Genomic DNA, 19,615 nt, shown 5'->3' with positions numbered 1-19,615 from the left:
AAATTAACGACCTGAAAACTAGATCAGAAATCGGAGCCACAGCCTCTGAGGTTGGCCCTGAGAAGTCAAACACACTGCAACCTAAGAAAATGCTAGCACAGCACACAAAACACAACAGAAGTGAAGCTGAACAAAACAGAAGTTGAAAGATGCTACATCTTCCTCCCTCACTCCTCCCTCCATCCTCTGCTTCTAGAAGTGACGTCATTTTCTCGGAAATGTAGTTTTTTTTTTACCTTCAGGGCCCCATCAGCCTGTAGTGGTGTTTTTAAAGGTTATGTTTGACTTTATGACTTTCTGTATTGTTTCTGGGATGCTTAAAAGTTATATTGCACTGCTGGAAATAGTTTATTTTGATGCATATGCTGTTTTTTTGCAAATTTGCATTATAATATTTATTTTCGTTTTTCCTGTAGTAAATAAAAATTGGTGTATTTCAAAAATAAAACTATGAAGACACTCAAAATAAATTTCCTGTGGTGGGAAACTATGTTGTGCAACTTTTTTGTATTTACAGTTTTGAGGCATAAGCCTCTTAAATTTCTCTAACTAGAAATATATTTAAAAAAAAACAAAAACGATTTTCAATTTTTTTGTAGTTTATTGCAATTATTTTTGCAAATTATGTAATTACTATGCACTTAATGCATACATATTATTAAAATTTGGGCTATAATGGTTGTATTGATGCATAGCAACTTGGAATGCTCCCAAAAATGGCACCACAGCATGTAAAAATATAATATAAGCTCTGGCGGACTTGGTTCTATGGTAGGTCTTAAAGGGTTAAAAACTATTTACTTTGCCTTGTTTGGTATCATCCTTTTCAGCACAACCTCACATGTCTGAATTTACAGTTATGTTTTCATTTTGACATACTGTACTAACACAATTGATCTAAAATCAGAGAAAAAACATAAAACCTGAGTAGAAAAAAGTAGAAAAGATTCAATAAACATGTTTATTGAATCATATTTCATAACTTCAAATGCAAATATAAAATGTCAATTTTAAAATTATATGCACAAGTTTTGCAAACAACAATGTTATTTGCACTGATTTACCTTTTACCCTTTTGTATAACCATTCCAAACTATTTACGTAACAGTCAGGTGTTCTGCATTCAATAAGATGCCACACAAATTATTTGTGCCACTCGAAAAAATAATTTATGTCCACTATAAAGGAGAACATCACAGCCTGACGCCTGCAGGCCTGACAGCAGCAGGTGTATCACTCCTGTTTTTATTCAGCAGCTGCCTCATTGTTCTGACACACACAACACAAAATTATCCACAACACTACACAAGACAACACATTAACGGCACACACGCTAAACGTCACAAATCTCTCACATCTCAAAACTCTCTCTCTCTCTCTCGCTGTCACTCCTAAAACTTCCCCCTCTTCCTAAATAACCAAATGTCATGTTGCCATATCATTTTTTGATTGGTCGACATGGTACATTCTTCCACCAACACAAAAGGGATGTTATTATTATTATTTTTTTAAATTTGTTTGTTTTTATTTTTTGGTCATGAGTGTTTGCTAGCGCTGTCCTTAGACGTTAAATGTGGCAAAACTATTGAGGAAAAAACACAGCGTATGAATTGTTTATCATGACTCTGGGTTTTACGTAGCCTATCAACACAATTAAAAACTGGTATATATCACCTTGTTGCTTTGTCATCTTGAAGTGGACATGTGTTTGGGTTACCACGACTCGACTACTTTATGCTTCCTCAGTCAAACAGCAGCACTCATGCGATTGTTTTGCCCCCTAGCTCCAGGTGTTGTGCCAAAAAGTGATTAAAGCCGTAGCGCCCAGATTACTTACGTAGACAGCTACTTCCTACTGATATACCACGCAGTAAGCTGAAGACAGCTTCAACCGCCTGTTTGTTGAAAAATAGTCACGCGACCGCACCGCATTTTCTTGTTAGTAACGGTAACGGCGTTGTAACGATAGAAATAGCTATTAGTTAGATTACTCGTTACTGAAAAAAGTAACGCCGTTAGCAACGCCGTTACTTGTAACACCGTTATTCCCATCACCGGTTATGACTAATAGGCTGATGTGCAGCATCGCTCATTCACACATTCATTCATTATTTTTTTTTCATATAAGGATGCATTTTGTTTTAGAACTTTGTCCCAAACTATAATGAGGTATCAAATGGTGAATAAAGGCATTTCTGCAATGTGAGCTGTAATCTGAATATTTTGCTTGACTAAATGTTACACTAAACTCAAACTGGTTGACTGGCTGAGGGTCTCATGTGGACCAAACTGTACCCGAATGAACATGAAAACACTTTATAAGATATGCGGTTTATCTCACGTAAAATTAAAGCATATGAATAAATTATACACTGGATGTATACATGTGGGACTCTTGCATTTTTTGGTGTGACTCTCAGTGAAAATATCTTGTTACCAACTTGAAGCTCAGTACTGTTTGAGAACTTTTTGTTCCACATGTGGCTATTTGCAGTTGCTGGTTGATGGTGGATAATAGAAATAAAATAAAATTGAATAAAGCAACATTGCTTTAAAAGGCTTTCAAGTACTATGTGTTGATTATAAATAGTTTTAAAACTCATGAGCACATCCCTAACGCCCTGCTCGGAAGCAAAATGATTATGTTTCTTTATCTTCAGATTTTTCTTTTATTTGCTACACCTTTTTGTGTAAAAGAGCAGCTCGCAGCACTAAAAAAAGCTTTAAAGAAGGTAAATCTGTAGACTAAAATCACAATATATGGAGTTTGTATTGCTAGAAACAGTAATTAAAATTAGCTGATCTCTTCAGTTCACTCTCATGAACAAGCAGCCGTCTCCTATCAGTAACTTATGACACACGGAAAACAAACACTCCTGCTCTGAGTGTGCAGAGAAGATTAACACCGACACTATGATGTACAGTGTGTGTTACACAATCTCCAAACAAACGCAGAAAGTCTGCAGACGTGGCCTTGTGTTGTTTTTGTATATTTACCCCTCTATGATAAAAGCATGCCTCGCAAGTAATGACTCACCACAGTCACAGTCTTGAATGAGCAGGAGCTGACCCAGAAACAGGAAACAGTGTAATATTTGAGTCTCTTTTTTATTGAAAGCAGAGAATCATTAAAAGTTGCTTGAATGAAGATGAGGCCGTGGAAGCAGATAATCAAGAGCTGCTGGTAGGGTAGGAAATGATGAGGAGTGAAGGTTGGAGCTGGCACAAATCTCTGGAAAAAAAAAAGGCTTGGAGGCCCACTAACAAAGAGTTGGTCTGAAGCACAGGAGGCAAGACTTACACAACGATCAAATAAATTAAAAGGTTTAAGCCAAAGCTAAATTTTAAGTTTGGCGAGCATGAACGATGAAAGATGTCCTTTAAATGGCATCCAATTTATGTTTATTGTCACTGACTATGCCCATGTCCTTCTGTCACAGGTATCTGTCTTTCCGCTTAGTGAGTTTTTTTGTAGAACTTTAGAGCAGTTTAAAAAGCTGTGAAGAAACATTTAAATTATTTTAGAGCGTGTGGCAGGCTGCTGACTAACGTTTCAAAGCTTGTCAGCATCCCTGCTATAGTCACTGTGGAGTTATTTGCTAGTGAGCTATGTCAAGCTTAAAGTAAGAGTTTTCTGTCTCATTAAACTAACTAAATATCTGTGATAATAATGTTCTGCAGCATTAATCTGCTTTATCAATTGCATCGGTGTTGCACTGTTACGTATTTTTTAACATGTTCTTCATAGACTTTTAGCATTTTTTCATCATCATCTCGACTTTTCTGGTGTGGGCGGCACTCACATGGATAATTTTTGCAGAGTCATATGAATCATATTTTTATGTGCACGTGGATGGAGCCTGAAGATGAGAAAGATGCTAAGTATAACTGTGATACTCAGAATGGGGTTTTAGGTTTTGTCACACTTGCTAACACAAAGGAAGCTTGACTATGTTGAATTTCTTTTGTAGTGTTGGCTACCCTTTAGGTGCACCTGACCTCCACATTAAATGCTGCGTCTCCCAGTGCTGAAAAGTCTATTGAGGCAGAGGGTCAGAATTTTTAACAGAAATCCTTTAGTTTGTTAGAAAAGCCTAAAAAACCATGTGTTTAAGATACTTTGTCCAAGAAGTGTTGAAACTCTGTTGTTACTGCAGTTAAATACAACTTATAATAAAATGGCTTAAATAAGAATAGAACAGATGGTCTCCCAGCTTCATCTCTCATGATTTTGTCGGCTGAATCAGTAAAATATGTTTGCCTAATAAGCCTAATAAGTGCTGACTAAGATTTGTGTCGGCAATCCACATTTTTAATGTGTCTAACACAGCACTGCAGTTTTGACTTAGCTCTCATTACATCAGAGTTTGTCTGGAGCTGATCCGCACTAATCCACCGCTTTGATGTGATGTACATGTAGCTCCACTTGCATTATCATTACACACTGTAACCTCTTCTCTCTTTCTCTCTGTCTGTCTGTCTCTCTAATGTTAGGAAACAAACTAGAAACACTTCTAAATTTGCCAACACTCACTGACAAGCTGTTAGGAAAGTTTGCTAGAGTGCTTAAATGTGTTTTAGTTGCTCTGATAAAAGAATGAAAGTCTCAGCTTTGTCGATCAGGCACTTAGTTAATGTTAAGTACAAGACAAAATGCTTCTGTTCTTTTAAGAGCCTTACTACATTTGTACTGAGGATGCAGAGCAGACGTGATTGTAGATAATGTTATCTGTAATGAAATTAATTTGGTCAAGTGCATCCTCTTTGCTTTAATTGTCCTTGAGATGTGTTTGGGACTTGATTGGAGTCCAGCTGAGAGGTCTGTGAAATGAGCCACAGGAGGAGAGGCCCAAACATAAGACACCGGGAGGCAGGGTAAATCCAAAGAGTCAAACTTTAACTCCAGGCAGCAGTCGTACACCGGTGGTCGCTGAGTTTTGGCAAAGTCAAGGAAATAGTTGAAAAGGTCGGACATTAAATTAACTTGGAACATGATTTGATCTCTGGATCCAGCCACACTTCCAGCTCAGGTCCAACTGGCAGAAAGAAAAAAAGGAGACACAGCATTTCACACACCCTGGATAGAACTTTATGGGAAGATCCTAAAGTGCTAAAGATTTATCCACTCCTCGGTAGCTGAACTTGAAAGCATACAGCGCCAGTATTTTAACACTGAATAAGCACTTGATTGCTTTTTATGCACGACTGAAAAAAAAAAAGCTCCAAAGTTAAAGTTATAGTTTTAGCCACGTCAACACAACTTGTCAGCTCAATGTTATTCCACAATGTTTTATGGACAGCCTTGTTAATGATTCCAGTTGTGTTCAAGAACTGTTTTATATTACCTTTTTGCTAATAACAGACTTAAATCAGCAAAATCTATATCAAAATAAAAATGTCACATGGACAAGAAAAACAACAGTCTCTTCGAATATCAAACAGCTGACCTCTGGGGCAGAGGTGTGGTCCCTGGCTGATGTTTTGTGTTTGGGTCGAGCATTATTGCCAGTTTTTACTTTGGTAATTCCACTTTGGTTTTATCTAGGTGTGAACAATCTTTATCACTTAGAACAGGGGTGCCCAATCCCGGTCCTCGAGAGCTACCGTCCTGCAGCTTTTAGATGCATCCTTGTTCCCACACACCCGAATCAAATGAATGGCTTGTTATCAGGCCTTTGCCAAACATGATGGCATGCTGAAGAGGTAATCAAACCATTTGATTCAGCTGTGTTGGAGTAGGGATGCATCTAAAAGCTGCAGGATAGTAGCTCTTGAGGACTGGGATTGGGCAGCCCTGACTTAGAATGATGGACTTTTCAAACAGTTTTGTTGGAAAATTGCCTTACAATCATTCCCTCTAACTAAGATCTAAGTACACTCCTGATGCCTTTCCTCCTTTGCTGTGTGTTAAAAGACACCTGAATGCTCCAGATCTGAAAAAACCTCTGCTATATAGGTGGTCACATTTGCTGATGTTTAGTTAATCAAATGCATGAGACTATTAGCATATAGCTGCTCCTTATCCTGTTATTCAAACACCGCCTAGAAATAATCAATGTGTGTTTGATACAAAAAACCCTCCTACACATTTGTTTACTATACACATTGAAGGACAAATCCTTATCTTTTGATGTCATCAAAGTATTTTATGTCTTTAAGCACTGTCTGTAGTTTAACTAATTACTGTGTGTCATCTGGATTCATTCTGATTCTGATAGAAAGCTGGGTGTCATCTGCATAGGAGTGAAAATGTATGCTATGCGCTCAAATCACACTGCTGATGCATATAGACAGATACATGTATTACATAATCAGAATTGGCCCTAGCATGGAACCCAGTGGAACTCCATATTCAATCTTTATCTATGAAGAGGACTCTCCATTTAAATGAATCAATTACAGTCTTTTAGATAGATGTGACTCAAAGCAGCGCAGTACCTTTAATGTTCTAATCCTCTAATACACTCTCTAATTACTCTAATAAATATTATGGTCAACAGTATCAAACGCTGCACTGAGGCCTAGCAGGACAAGCACAGAGATAAATCAACTGTCACAGGCCATAAGAAGATCATTTGTAGCCTTCATTAAAGCTGCATCTGTACTGTGATGAGCTCTGAAATCTGATGAAGTTAGCTGCTTTACAAGTCTGTCAAGAATTTTTGAGATAAAAGGAAGGTTGGTCTATAATTAGCTAAGAAGTCTGGGTCTTTTTAACTAATGGTTTAATTAACACCAACTTGAAGGCCTATGGTGTTTAGCCCATCAATAGAGACAGATTCATCATATTTAAGATTGACGCATTAATTAATGGTAGGCCTTCTTCTTGTGAAAATGGAGTCTATTAAACACATTGATAGTTTCTTAACAGTAGTTTTATTCAATAGCAGCTTTAGTCCGTGGTGTGATGCATACCAGAGAAGATCTCAAATTATTATTTTTTTGGGTAAAAGAGAGAAAAGTAGAAAATAATTACAGCCTGCAACACATACAAGCTTTCTTTGGCATTATGACTGACATCTTTGTGATGTAATTGACTTTACAGTCGCAAGAAAGGAGAATTTACTAAAACTGATTTCAATACAATATGATCCAACCTAGAAATTGTTCTCTTTAGTTGGATCAGTTACTCTCCCTGCTAAATCTAAAAGAAACCAATAAATGTTATTTATGAATTAAGGTGTTGTTACATCTCTCACATATGAAGTAAGATGATGAGCACAATCTAGAGTTTAAAAAACGGCTTTTGGTAATGCTCTTAATTAAAACGGTTGCAAAGGCAGTGGATGGAGGAAATGTTTATCGCAACAACATTAATGCCTTCCTTACTTGATGCTGTCATTGGTCGCATCCATAATCACCCATTCATTCATCACTCTGTGTTTCCTGGGTAGTTTATATGCAGAGGAGAGTTGATTGGCAAAACTAGACAGCACTTTTCGACACTACTCAGACATTTTTCTCAGAACCATTAATCAGAGAAGTGATAAATGACAAAACAGTGGCTAAATAAATTAAAACCAACACGCATAATTTCTGATAAATATTCATCACTAATGGCATATTTTCTCAAAATACTACATAAAAAAACACTTTTTCACTTTTCCAGTTTACAATTTCACAGTTTATAATTGTATACAATGTGATACAGTTTACATCAGCTGTGTATTACTGTGTATTACTAATCACAGGGTATTGTGCGATGCTTATCTTATCTTAATTCCTGATACAGTGAGTGATTTCTGAAACATTTTGGTTTTCTTTAGAGGGGTTGAATGATGAAAAAAGGAATCACACACTAACACAAAATAAACTCAGGAAGCCACAGAAACAAAACATCAGAATGATTTTTAATTTTGTAGTCCTTGCTTCATTCCTCATCAATTTACTGCTTGTTTAGTTAACCACTCTCTCCACTGTAAATACTCCCCTGTTTCCATTTGCCACATCCTTGACACCTCCACTCATGTCCTAGTCCCTCCCACCAGAGACGGAAGCAGAGGAGGTGAGGAAACGACACGAGGAAAGAGAGGAGTCATGTCTTATTTTGAAAATGATGACTGAGACAGCTGCAATATCAGCTGTTTTGTGATAGCCCAAATACAGCTGGGCTTTATGATCACAGCTTTAACAGTGCTTGTGACATAAAAAAATATATTTGGGGCTACTTTGAATTAAAATCACAACATAGTGAAATGTGACACTGAAAGCCCCTACCATGCTTTGTACACTGCTCAAAAAAATGAAAGGAACACTTTTCATCACATCAGTTAAACCTCTGGGTTATTGATCTGATCAGTTAAGAGGCAGAGGGGGTTGTTAATCAGTTTCAACTGCTTTGGTGTTAATGAAATTAACAACAGGTGCAATCCCCAAAACAGGTTTTACAGGTGGAGGACACTGATATTCCCCCCCTCATAATCTGACAGTTTTTTTTCACTAGTTTTGCATTTGGCGAGGCTCAGTGTCACTACTGGTAGCATGAGGCGACACCTGGACCCTGCAGAGGTTGTACAGGTAGACCAACTCCTCCAGGATGGCACGTCAATACGTTCTTCCTTCTGTGTCCACAGGCGTCGTTGAGTTTAGCAGCTTAACATTAGCATGATGTCAGGCTACAGTTATTTCCACAGTAGCTTCAAACGTCCATGTGAAGGTGCTAGCGGGCAACAATTCATTGCTTCAATTTCAGCCAGCAACAGTCTGCCCAACCTCCACCACATTCATATAAAACAACGTGTAAAGCCAAATGTAAAAGATTACAGTCTGACAGTTTGACACACTGTTTTTTTCTATATTCTCTTGATTTGAACAGACAAATATTCACCCACATATATGTGTGTGTGTGTGTGTGTGTGTGTGTGTGTGTGTGTGTGTGTGTGTGTGTGTGTGTGTGTGTGTGTCAGACTCAGCAGCACGGTGGGTTCATTAAACATAAGTTTGAAAATTTGCTGATCTGTCTATGATTATTTGATACATGTGAGCTGCTGTTTATTTAAAGGTGGTTCTGAAAACTTAAGCTGTACAGAAACTGAAAGGATGAAATGACGGACATTTGCTGAGATAATCCTAAATTTTAAGGATTTAAAAAAAAAAAAAATCCCCTGAAAGCTACACTTTTATAACAAATATAGTTACATTAAAGTCATTTATAATATCAATAAAACAATACTAACTATATTATTTGCTAGCTGTTTCGTATCCCTCTTTGTTACAGGGATTTGTTACAAGGGCAGGGATAGCTCAGTAGGTAGAGTGGTCCCCCTGTGGAAGGACAGGGGTTCGAATCCACTGAATGATACCCTCCTGCTCCCCGGGCGCTGGATTGGCTGCCCACTGCTTCATTAGAGTGAATGGGTTAAACGCAGAGAGTAATTTCCCTACGGGGATAAATAAAGTATACATTATTATTATTACCTTCAATAAGGAAATTATGCATTTATTTTGGTTTGGACAGATTCATATAAAATTTGCTTGGCTTAGCACAAATTAGAAGTGATCAACTTTTGGAGTCAAAGAACTTTTGGAAGGATTTTATGACATTGTGGATACCACAAATATATATGCATTTTCTGAACTATAGAGGTGTTTCACATCTTACCGGGGTGCTTTGTCATGGTAACTTGTGCTGTGAACCTAATCATCTCTAGATTAGAATTCAACACTTGCTGACCAGTTTTTCCGGAAAAAAATGTCACCATTCCTGAAAGATCTAATTGTCCGCCGTGTGCTGAACAAGCACAAGGTGGGTCGAAAGTCTTTTTCAGTCGACTCTAATGTATGTATCAGTAAGAAATACAAATTCTTAGACACAACTTTATTCCATCCATCTTTCACTTATCCAGTTCAGTGCTGTGTCTGACTTGAGTCTATCCCAGCTGCAGCTATTTTGTTGTTCTATAAACAATAATAAATGATCCTAAAAGAGATTAAAGCACATATTTATAGCCTACGTGAGGCTGAAGCTGAAAGAAAAAAACTAAAGCTGTCTTTTAAGCATTTATTTAATGAAACACAAATGATATTCCATCAGATCCCCCCATGTCTTAATGACAGAGTTGTTATATATTGATAAGTCTGTTAATTTACACAGCTGGTACTTCTGCTGGTTTCCCTCTTTGCTTCAAGTAGGTTAGATTTTACTATTAATTTATTATTTCACACATACACATTCACTTTTCCCACAATATAGCTTTTATCTTCCTTTGGAAAATCAGCCCCACACTTAATTGTCCATAATGGTGATTGGTCAGATGCTGCTTTAATGTACATGTGCAGGTGAAACCCTGGGTTACCTTAGTAAGTTAGCTTAATGTTTTATCCTTATTGCCCATGTTAGGGTATGTGAGGATAACAGAAAGAGATCCTGGGTATGCTGACGTCATAGCCTTAAGGAACATGACCAAACTTTAAACTGAATCATGACACAAATTATTCAGTAATAAAAATATTTATTCCACAATTTATGTTATTACCAATGGTGGTATGAAAATATGTAACCAGATAATTGGCTGTCACATTGAGCATGGCTGCTCAGTGTCTCCTTCCTGTTCAATCATATTTATCAACATGAATCAGACTTAGCTGGTTGGTCTGAAAACAATTGTTTTAGCGCTACCACAGGACATTTCATTTATAGTAATAATATTTGAATAAAAATATTCTTAAAATAAAAAGAATGCCTTATTTTATTGAAAGACAGACTTCTTTGTTATTGCTGCTACACATAAAATAGCTTTAGAGCCAGCACTGACCTCAGTAAACACCTTGAAATATTCACTTGACTGTGCTTTGAATGTTGTCATGGCTGACGTGGGCTGTGGATTGTGTGTTGCTTTGAATGCTGCTGCCAAGGGGAATAGTTAACCCTGTGCTCTCAAAATGAGGGTACACGGTGCATTAAAATAAAATTAAGTCTTTTTTTCAGCATCCAGGGTTATCTCACATGACAAATTTTTAAACCTTACCAAGAAGTTTTAGTGTATAAACTGAAGTCAAACCAAAACACAAAAACTAATGTACCTATCGGACACAAACATCAATGTGCTGGTTCACAGTCCACTAATTTAAGCCACTGCAGCACTCTCCTGCCTGCCCTACTTTAAATAGGACTGTTTATCCTCTAATATTAACGGTCGGGTCATATCTTGTCTGTTTGTAAAGAAGAGCCTGGTTTATCGTAAAGAAATCAAGAAAGGCTGAAGCACACTTTCCTCACACTTACTTAAATTATATCAGCAGAGGGTGCTTGCAAACTCCATGTGCCTACTAATTTTTTGTGACTTATCAGCGAGGCCACAACACTCCAAGGACAACATGGTGGATGCTGAATTATAAGAGAGGTCCTCGGAGGGGTCCATTACTTTCACATCTGCCCGATTCATCATTAAAACAAGGTGAAGTGGTACAGCAGGCAGTAATTCTTGTGTTTTCCCCAGTTGTCTTCCTCTTAAGCACGCTATTTAAATCTGAATCACTGGAATACAAAAAAAGGATATATAGTGCAATGGAAAAGTATTTGCCCCCTTCCTGAGTTCTTAGTTCTTTGCATATTCATCACACTTACACATTTCATATCAGACAAATATTAATATTAGACAAAGATACGATAAGACTAAATACAAATTGCAGTATTTAAAAGATTTCATTTCTTAATGGAAGAAAGCTACCCGAACCTACTTGCTCCTATTTTAAAAACATAATAGCCTAAATTCCCTAAACCTAATAAGTGGTTGTGCCACCTTTGGCAGCAGGAACTACAATTTGTGATAAATATCAAGGAGTCTTTCACATCACTGTGGAAGAATTTTGGTCCACACACTGGAGGGTTTTCGAGCATGAATGGCCTGTTTGAGGTCACGTCAAAGCATCTCAATCAGATGCAAGTCTGGATTTTAACTACGCCACTCTAAAACCCTCATTTTGTTTTTTATAACCATTCAGAGGTGGAGTTGCTGATGTGTTTTAGATCATTGTCTTGCTGCGTCGTGTGCTTGAGCATTAGGACACAAACTGGCTGGTCATTCTCCTTCAGGATTTTCTGGTAGAGTACAGAATTTATCCAGGTCCTGAAGCAGCGAAGCAGACCCAGACCATCACACGACCATTTCCACCACCATGTTTGACTGTTGCTGTAAAGTTCTTTTTATGAAATCCTGTGTTAGCTTTTCTCTAGATGTCATTGTCTGAGTGAGCAGCTGGAAATTTCCATCATTTCCTGAGCGTCCTTGGATCCTTGGATCTGCCCATGGGCAGGGCCACCACAGCTTCACGCATCTGGAACTAATTGCGGCAATCAGGCCAAAGGGGATTTAAGCTCTACGCTGTCATCTCTTCCCCGCCAGTTTGTCATCTACCTGATGTTGGTAACCGGCTCTCATGTTCATGTTTCTCCTCTCAAATAGGTTGACTTGTGTTGTTTCTTGTGCTCCAGGACTTTCTCCAGTGCCGACTGCCAATCACCTCTTGGATCTCGGTTCCCGCTCACTGGGAAATATCTCCAGACCTCACCTGCCTGACTGCCTTCCTGCCCGCTCACCACTTTAGATCCAACATTTCACCTTCTCAAACCCCAAAGAAGTACATCACCTCCCCCTCAACACCTCACCTCCACCTCCTGTAAGTAAGCTGGAAAGACTGTTATGCTCACCTTCTCTAGTAGCCCACTTAAATCCAGCTCTAACTCTGCTCTCCTCTCTCCCTAGTGTGACTATTACTTACCTGCCAGATCCAGTTGTCCTTATGGTCCTGCCACTTTGATAGTTTCACGGCCACGTTCCCACGCCACAGTTAGCAACATCCCTGTATATTTACCTTCATCACATGTATTGTACATTCACCAATAAATTGTATTATAACGCTTCCTTGCCCCCGCTCTGGGTTTCTGTGCTTGGGTTCTGTTCAAGTTGCTGGCCTCCACCCAGTGTGACACTAGATGTAACGGAACTCAAATCTCCCAAAAATCGCCCAGGTGAGGCTAGTATAAGTAAACTCCAAAATAAGTGCTTAATCACAGGTAACTTATGATTTAACAAATAGAGGCAGTTACTTTTCATGTAGGGCCAGGTAAAACAACTGTGAGTTAAGAACCGTTTTAAGCAAAACTGACACTTTCACCAAATTCATGAGGATACATCTTCCCAGGGCCATGTATATCCAGTCTATAGCTCATTATGATCTAGCCTGTAGTTCTTGAGATATATCTGACTTAGTGATCCTTTCTGCTATGCCTTTAGCAGCGCAAAAGATAACGTGTGGAGCAATACGAAATGGAAAAAATAACTCCTCCTGCGTGACTGCAGTCTCATGAACAGTAGAAATTTAACTATAGTTTATCATTTGGACTGTAAAGGTCACAGTGAGATTTTGGAAATCTCAGTACAGAATGGCGCTCTACATTCTCTTAGACACATGGAGATGCTGAACAATAATCTCTAATTATCCCACCAAAAATAAAAGTCATGCTGCATAATTTAACAGGAAACTCGTGGGCAGAACCAGCACATTGTTTCTGCGAGTCTGTGTTAGGGAGTCAGTGCTGGTACACCGAGAACAACTTCCCCACATGAAAGTGTACATGCAAGTATCTCCAGTGTTTGTATTGATCTGCCCTTAAGGGTCGGTTTGCACCCTGCTGTTAGAGTGAATTTCAGGTGTGGTAGTTTGGCAGGAAAAGGATCTCTGTTTTGGAAACTGTGGAAATCACAACGTTCCAGGTCTGCCATAAAAATTCTCTTTGATCATCTCCTCGTTATGTTGCACTTCTCTTTCTCCCTGTTCACAAACACATCATGCACACTCCACTCTGTATCTCTTGTTCTCATCGTCCTCCTTCACCTCCTGTACACCCATCTTTTCTCATTCTGCCACTATTTTATAGCTTTTTATAAATTTTTGCCCCCCACTCCCTCCTCTCCCTCTCTGATTAAGCTTGCTGGTGCATTAATAAAGTGCAGCTCCCCCTCCCGCCCTCCTCCAGTGGGATTAGGCAGAGCACTAATTCCATCTCCGGTCCTGGCCGCTTTGAAGTCGACTGCCAGGGAAACTGGCAGCTCCTTCAATTGTCCATTTGCATAATCCCACCACTGCACTCGTACATGCTTATCAGAGTGGAGGATGAGCTAATATGCTGGATGGAGCTGCACATCGGCATTATAATAATCCAGTCGTTTCTAGTAGCCCGGCGTTCTTCATCACTAGGACCATCAGGAATAAATGGATCGCTGTCGTTATCGCCATTATGATGTCATCATTGTTACAGCTCATCTTCCTCATCACTCTTGGTTAATTCTGCAGTCCTTATCATAATAAGTAATTAGCATGCACAAATGCTAATTTTTGCTCACTGGCAGCAGCAGCTGATTGTATTTGTGTTGCATTATCTGCTCAAGCAGCACAGTGCAAAGCGCCTGTGTGCTCTCACACAACACAGCAGAACTGATGTGTGAAAACAGAGCCGCTGTAAATGTCCCAATAATGATCCCAGGAAGCCTCCCTGTGAGAAGAAAGATGAAACGGGAGGAAATGAAAACACTGTGGTTTCATAAAAGGCGATTGCCTCGATGTAATCCATGAGTCAGCAACTACTGGTCTGAACCCATGACGGAAACTTCGGGACACCAAGCATATCCTATTAGTTTTTCATACGCAGCATATGGTCACTAAAGTCCTCCTCACATGAGACTATTCTTAACTGATGTGATTTTTTTTTAAAACAAGTGAAGCGGATGGTCTGTGGAAAAAAGTGACTGCTACCAAATTACCAAGCGAATCAGCACCTTCTTCTGATTCTAACAGACAACAAATAATATATCACATACACAGATGAGGCATAACATTATGATCCCCTGCCCAAGATTGTGGTGGTCCCTCTTTTGCTGTCAAAATAGCCCGGACCCATAGAGGCATGCATTCCACTACATCCCTGAAGGTGTGCTGTGGTAAGTTAGGGGTGGGGCCTCCGTGTTTGTCAATCACATCCCAGAGATGCTCAACTGGATTGAGAGCTGAGGAATTTGGAGGCCAAGTGAACACTTCAAACTCGTTGTTGTGCTCGTCAAACCATTCTTGAACCTAGTTTGTGGCAAGGCATGCTATCCTCCTGAAACAGGTCACAGTCATCAGTTTCTACAAAAGGGTGAACATGGTCTGCAGGACCCAACGTTACCCAGCAGAACATTGCCAAAAGCATTGCACTACCTCTGCTGGTTTAACTTCGTCCTATAATCTAAGGAGCTTGGAAAGAAAACCATCTGGACTTCTTTATGTTTCCTTCAAGACATTTCACCTCTCATTTGAGAAACTTCTTCAGTTCTAAGAGCAATTGGTGGAGAGTCCCAGATTTAAAACCCATATGGGAGTGTCCCCAAGAGGGTCATGGACACCCTATTGATCCTCTACCTGATCACACCAGCCAAGACATTTCACAGACATATTCTTCCCATAATGCATCCCGTTGCCAGGTGTTTGACTATCCATGGGCACCCTGACTGGTCTGCAGTTGTGTAACCCCATACAAAACAACCCCGCTCCAAACTTTTTCAAGAATTTGAGCTACAGAAAGGCCGGCTTTCACTCTCCATGTGCATCAGTGAGACTTTAGTGCCCATGACCCTGTTTTTTGTGGTTAATTTAGTGTGTTTCTCATCATAAATAGACACAGCATTCAAGTCTGAAAGTGTAGCCACCATGGAAGCACCTTAAACCTGCATTCTTTTTAATAGACACTAGGGGGCATATCCCCTGGCTGCAAAAACTACTTGCAGCTGTATAGAAGTCTATGAGGAAACAGCCATTGGCTCCTTTGCTCTGTGGTCTCTGGAAACAGTTTTTTTGAAGACTTTATGGGCTCAGTCCCTAGATTTAGGACATATTGAATAAAACATGAAGTGCATTTCATAAATCATGACCATCATTAGAGTTGAAAGCTAACTTTGGAGGATTTCTTTGAGGAAATATAGTCTATACCAGCTAAAACCCAATACACGTTGAACAGACTACTTCATGCTCTGATGGCATTATTAATGTATATTCATGAGACTTGTGTAGTTGCCAGGTTTTAAATCTTCTCACAGAAAAATGCTCCTCGCGTTCAACTGTGAAGTTATAATGCATAGAAAGATAAGGGAAAAATTCGACAGCAGCAACTTGTTTAGATATGTTTTTTTGGATCGCATTATTGGATCTCATGTGCATAAATAGTCCAGTCTCCCTCTGTCTTTCGTCTTAATGTCCCTTGAACTTCCTTGTTTACCTCCCTGCCTGCTCAAGTTTTACTTTCACATGTAGGCACTTGTTTGTGATGGACCTTCTAGCTGCCATAGTAAAAGCCTTGCGTTCTGTTATCCCATCTGCCTGAATGTCTGCATTTGAGTTCTCATTCTAAAACTCATGACATAGAATAAAATAATATAGTTATTTAGTTTGAAAAACTCTGCATCTGAAGTTTTTGTGCTTTTGTAGAGCTTCTGTGATTTATAATGCACAGAATTTGACACTTTTGGAATTTCTGTTATTTTTAAAATATATCTCAACCTTTTCATTACTAGTTGGGTAGGTGCACAGTTCATTAAATATGAACTTTTACTAACTTATAATTAAAGAAGGGTCGATTATAAACCCTAAAATGTCAGGCTTCAAACTGCTCTGAATGTACTCTCAATCTCTATGTGCTTCAAGTACTTGACAGGATAGTGAGACTTTTAAAAACTTTTTCCCCCCGTTTAAAAATCCATCAAGTCTATTAGAACATTAGGTAAAATACCTATAGAGGGCTCTGATCAGAGGGCTTGCAGAATATAAAGCTTGAAACCGAGGGACATCACAATAATGAGATAAGGGGCAAAGGGATGACGAGGTCCAAAGCTAACGCTATAATTTCAAAATCAAAAGCTTTTCAGACCCTCTCGAGGCAACCTCGGCAGACACTTTTCCATGCTGGAAAATGTAATTGATGCGGTAGATTTTAATTTGGACTTTGACAAAAGAGCTTTAAATAAAACAGGGAGCAGTTGGCTGGTCAGGCCGCATTAACATTCAGGACACGGAGAAGGAACTCAAGTAAAGATGCAAGAAGAGGCAGGTAAAGGTAACAGAAATGAATGAAATGAAAAGTTAATTGCTGATATAAACAGAGTGAAATTAGCAGATTGGTGTTTATATATAAAGTATGCTACAGAAAAGTTGTTTTAATTACTGGCATAAAAACTGTAAAGCAGCCAAGAATCATCATTAGAGGACAAATGCTAAATGAGAACTGTAAACTAAAGCTGGGCATACACTGTGCGATTTCTTTCAGTCGCATTATTCAGCTTCTGCTCAAACTGCACGACTGACTCGCAGGGGTTGTAAGTTCGTAGGTCACGATGCAGGGTCTCACACTATACGGCCCGATGCTCTGATGCGACCCGAGTGCTCACACTGTGCGTCCATAACATGAAGGTTATAACAGAAATTCTGTCGCTCGCTCTCTCTTTCTGTCTTTCACTCACACAGACACGCACACCGCCACCATCAGCTTTGCTAAATTGCTAATGAAAAACATTGATCAGGCAGCTGTGATTAAGCAGCACTGTAAATCCAACTACGGTTGTTGTTGTGGTGGCAAATTTTGAAGCCATCATGATAACCTTCTCCCACCAACGATGTGGAAATCCAACCCTTTTAGATCCAATTAAAACCAAGACACTCAAATAGATGCTCTGGAAAAGAGTAAAATTCTTAGAACAGAGTTTAATACACTGAATCATATGAACAGCAGGAAAAATACATACAGACATTTAGCAAGAGAATTACATAGCAGAAAGCAAGCAAAGCAAAACCCCGGGGCGTACAGCCTTAAGCACAGACAGCAGAGCAACACAGAGACGGACAGGAAGCAGCAGCAGGAGGAAAAAAGTGCTGGGGGTGTCCTCTGGTCCCCTAATTTAGGGACCAGTATCCCCGCCCCCTGCTGCTGGGTAACTTTCCAACGTGCCCAAACGCAGCTGCAGGGGTCAGGTAGCGGCCAAGGTCTTGGCCAAAGGCCAGTCAGGACTCTGACTACCCCTTGCTCTGGCTTATCACAATAGGTCATGACTAGGGATGGGTACCGGTATCCGGTGCCATGATGGCACCAGTTCTGACATAAACGGTAGTAACCAGACCGAAAAGCAGCGCACATTTTGGTGCTTTATTTCGGTGCTTTTTTTTCCTGAGCTGTGATACACTTTAGATTCTAGTAGCCAATCATTTTATGTTTCCGAGGATAGTAGGCGGGCCCAGGAACGTACGTTCTTTTAGAGCAGAGCTACAGATTAAAAATGCCCAAGACGAAGCGGTCAAAAGTCTGGCTGTACTTCACAGCAAAAGATGCAAACTCAGCAGCCTGCAACAAGTGCTTTAAGCTGATACTGTGCAAAGGAGGTAACACCTCGAATCTGATGAAACACCTGGCGACGCATAGCGTTTTTTTTAAAAGCCGAAAAATGCGCCGTATTTGATAGCTTGCTGTGAGACCTCACACCGTGCACATCTACTGCGGGTGGGTTGCCTGTTATCGGACCCGGAGTTAGCAACATCCCCCAAAAACCCGAAGAGGAGAGTCCTGGCCCCTAGCCCTGGCAGTGTAGCAGAAATGATGATGGATGATGATGGCAGCAGCAGCCGTTCTTCTCTGCGTGAGTAGCTTAATATTGTTCGTGTGTAATTTACGTTGAGTAGGCTAACCACGTTATTACATTAATGCATGTAAGGTGAACTAGCAAACATCATCATAGCTACATGCCGCTGTCTTCTTGTTTGATGGCAGATACTCACTTCACCCTGGCCAAAAAGGCTAAAATGACCAAAGAAAAAGTGGAAAACAGTTAAACATGAGAGGTTTTTGGACAAAGTTTGTGTTTTTTTCCATTGTTTAAGCACTGCTTCCAGCCAAGAGTGATACCATATATGCCACATAGCTGCAGAAAAGGCACACATTGTTATCTTTTTACAAAAAAAAACAGCTGAACATGAGAGGTTTTTGGACCAATTTTGTGTTCTCCATTCTTTAAGCACTGGTTTGAGCACCGTTTAAGCACCAGCACCGTTTCAAAAGTACCGATTTGGCACCGGTATCGGATAAAACCTAAACGATACCCATCCCTAGTCATGACACGGTCAAACATCACACATTAATCCTAATTATTAAATCTTATACAGCAAGTGGCACAATCTTATAACTACATAGGTTACATGCTTTTTCATATATAAAAACTCTTCAGTGTGGGTTCAAAGTGTGTGTGTGTGTGTGTGTGTGTGTGTGTGTGTGTGTGTGTGTGTGTGTGTGTGTGTGTGTGATTATATCGTATGATATTTTATTGTGATGTGTTCAGGATCTCTGTTACAATGTTACTGTTTTGGTTGTGCTACATGAAAGATGTTGAGAGTGTGTGCAGGAGAACTCTCAGCAGCATTAACTACCCTGTTACTGTACCACCCTAATAAACCATGGTGAAGCAAAATGTCTTGTGCTCAAGACTCTACATGAAAGTTAAAATATATATGTTCAGTGCACGTAGATATATAGAGTATATAGTTACATAGTTATACATATCATACAAAAATCCACCACATTGTGGTTGTGATAATTTTGTGA

Source organism: Aulonocara sp. 'chitande type north' Nkhata Bay, linkage group LG10 (assembly GCF_057382095.1).
Source record: "Aulonocara sp. 'chitande type north' Nkhata Bay isolate Kocher_YH1m ecotype deep benthic linkage group LG10, A_spYH_male_GT1.1, whole genome shotgun sequence".
Taxonomy (NCBI): domain Eukaryota; kingdom Metazoa; phylum Chordata; class Actinopteri; order Cichliformes; family Cichlidae; genus Aulonocara; species Aulonocara sp. 'chitande type north' Nkhata Bay.
The sequence above is the reverse complement of the archived record's forward strand: the minus strand, read 5'-3'. Positions refer to the sequence as shown.